The 3,139-nt window shown below is 34.6% G+C and overlaps 1 non-coding gene across 1 annotated transcript; it reads right to left on the reverse strand.

Annotated features, from left to right (window-relative positions):
- Positions 1-2,388: 2,388 nt before the first annotated feature.
- On the reverse strand, positions 2,389-2,495 carry LOC131244827 (small nucleolar RNA R71). Its single transcript, XR_009170600.1, has one exon. It is a non-coding gene; the product is annotated as a small nucleolar RNA R71 (small nucleolar RNA).
- Positions 2,496-3,139: the final 644 nt, after the last annotated feature.

A 3,139-nucleotide genomic window follows, 5' to 3' on the forward strand; every position in this document is an offset into this window, starting at 1 on the left:
AGCATTAAAGACTTGAAGTGAAGAAAAGGAATCCTGAAATTGTCCTAAAAATAAAGATATTCCTAGAAGTGTCCTGAAAAAGCATATTCTGAAACTCTGGGTCATTCTGTGAAATTGTACAAAATGAAGTCTATTTTGAAAAAATGTGTAAATTTGAGTCAATTTTGTGAATCTATGTGGACAAGGCTATAAATATGGATTTCCTATAAACTTTTAGGGATATCTAGGGTTTGAGGAGTAGAGAAAAAGCTTGGAGAAGCTGTTGCCAAGAGTTTTTCTTCCTTTTCCTTAGTTGTTTTTATATTTTTCTTAAGAGATTTTAGTTCAATCATGTCTGTGGTTGGCTAAACCTCTTAGCTAGGGCTAAGAGGTGAAGCTTGTATCATGATGAGATGTTTTCTATTGCTTTGATTCATGTTTATGTTGAACTTTCTTTGATTCTTATCTATTACTTTGATTCATGTTTATGTTGAATTTTCTTTGATTCTAATTTGATTTTTAAGAAATACTTTCAGTTTTTAATGGTTTGTTGTGACTCAAATTATAATAGATCTGTAATAGATTTGAGTATGTTCTTTTTATGTATTGAGATTGTGAAATTAGGTAATCCCGTTGTTCACCATCGTCCCATGGGCATGGTTGGGTGATGGAATCCTACCTAATCTTCTCAATTCTCTTATGATTGGTTGTGGGATTGGTAAATCTTGTTGTTTGCCTTGTCTCCTGAGCATGGTTTTGTGATGGAATCACTTCCAGTTCTCACATCTCTCATCTATTGAGAATTAGGTCAAAGGAAGTTCAGATTTGATTTAACTGAGATATCTTCCAATTGGATAAGATAGGACTCTGATTCCAGTTGTGTCCTTGAATCAAGCATAAATCTACCTAATCTCTACAAGTGGATCCTTGGAAACCCTAGTTACCACCTTTGAATTTGTTAGTTTTAATCACTTTAATCACAATTACTCTCTCAATTAATTCATATTTAGATTTACATCTTCTTCTAGCTTTAGTTCTGGTTACTTTCAGAAGACACACAAGTTAGTCCCTGTGGATTTGACCTCAGCCTCATCGAGATTATTACTACATCGCGACCCTACACTTAGGGTTGTGAATAAGTTTTTGGCACAATTGCCGGGGACTAACGGTTGCATTTTTTTTTTAGATTAACTAGTTTTCGAATTAGTTTAAGATTAGGGTTTTTCTAGTTTTTATTTTTAGGTTAGTTTTTTTTTTCTAAATTATTTTAGAAATTAGGTTCACTTTCTATTTCTAGGTTTAGAAACTTTCCTTTTCTACTTTTAGAAACTAATTTATTTTCTAATTCTAAGATAAGATATGATAGGATAAGATAAGATAAGATAAGATACGATAAGATAAGATAGGATAAGATAAGATAAGATTAGATAAGATAAGATAAGATAACAGAAGATTAGATAAGACAAGATTAGATAAGATAAGATAAGATTAGGGTTATTTCTAATTTATTTTTAGAAACTTTCCTTTTTCATTTTTAAAAACTAGGTTGCATTTTTAGAAACTTTCCTAATTTGTTTTAAGAAACTTTCCTTTTTCATTTTTAAAAACTAGGTTGTCTTTGAAAACTTTCCTAATTTGTTTTTGGAAACTAACTCAACATTCTATTTCTATTTTTAGAAACTAATTTACTTTCCTTTTTCTTTTGTAGGATCCTAACATCGAAACTTATAATTTGGTAACTTCTTTCTAAATTCTCTCTCTCTTTCTAGATTTCAATTCCCCTTTTTTCCTTTTAGGTTTAGGATAGATTCTGAAATTGAGGGCTGAGAATGTTTCATGCCCAAGTGGGTCCATGAAAACACTCGACATCTCTTGAGTGAAGGAGGATTGGTTAAGGGGTTATCTATCCATCACAGGATTAGACACCACTTGAGATCCATGGAGTTAATTGAAGTTATGGTTGCAAATCAACTGGCCAATCAATCTCCAAATCCAACCCAACCAAGGGTGGAGGAAATCCAGAATGAGAACGAGGTGCATCAAGCACCCCCGCCTCATACTTTGCAAGACTATTTACAACCGGCGGGGTTAAGCATACCCTCATGCATGGTTTTTCTAAAAAATATGGGACATATGAATATTAAGCCAAGGGAGACCCAACTCCTTCCAAAATTTCATGGACTTGAATATGAAAGTCCATATCTACACTTGAAAGAGTTTGATGAGATTATAGCCACTTTATATTTTCCTTACGTGTCTGAGGACACGCTCAAACTAAAACTCTTTCCCTTTTCTTTGAAAGAGAAGGCTAACACATGGTTACATTCACTACGTCCCCGATCTATTGGCACATGGAATGACATGATAAGGGACTTCATAAAGAAATTTTTTTCACATCATAAAATGAACAACCTTAGAAAGTCAATCATGAACTTCGCCCAAAAGGAGGATGAAACATTCTTTCAATGTTGGGAGCAGTTCGATGGTCTTGTCAGTTCATGCCCACAACATGGTTTTGAAACGTGGCGCATTACACGCTTTTTCCATAATGGTCTGACATCTTCCATGCGCCAATTGGTCGAGACAATGTGTAATGGGGAATTCATGAATAAAAATGTTGATGATGTGTGGGACTACTTGGATAGACTTGCTGAAAACGCACCATCATGAGACAGCTACCTAAAATCAAGTACCATTTCTAAGCCCACTCAATTAAAGGAAAGGGGTAGATTATACCTTCTGAAAGAGGATGATGATATCAATGCTAAAGTGGCTAATCTCATAAGGAAATTCGAGGCCATGGAACTAAAGAAGGATAAGGTTAAGGAAACTGTTTGCGGTATTTGTGATTGCAACATTCACACAACTGAAAATTGTCCAACAATACCTACCTTTCGAGAGGTGTTGAATGAGGAATCTAATGTCATGAATAATTACCAAAGACCTTTCAATGGACTTACCTCCAATACATACAATCTTAGTTGGAGAAATCACCCAAACTTCAGTTGGAGGAATGGACAAACTGCTACCTCTCAAGGTTTTTTCAATCAAAATCCAAATCAAGGGAAACCTCAAGAGGATCCGGTTCAAAAACATATTCGAGACCAAGAGCTACTCAACCAGGATATCAGATTAAAATTGGGAACACTTGCGTCATCTA

This window comes from Magnolia sinica, chromosome 4, assembly GCF_029962835.1.
Source record: "Magnolia sinica isolate HGM2019 chromosome 4, MsV1, whole genome shotgun sequence".
Classification (NCBI taxonomy): Eukaryota; Viridiplantae; Streptophyta; class Magnoliopsida; order Magnoliales; family Magnoliaceae; genus Magnolia; species Magnolia sinica.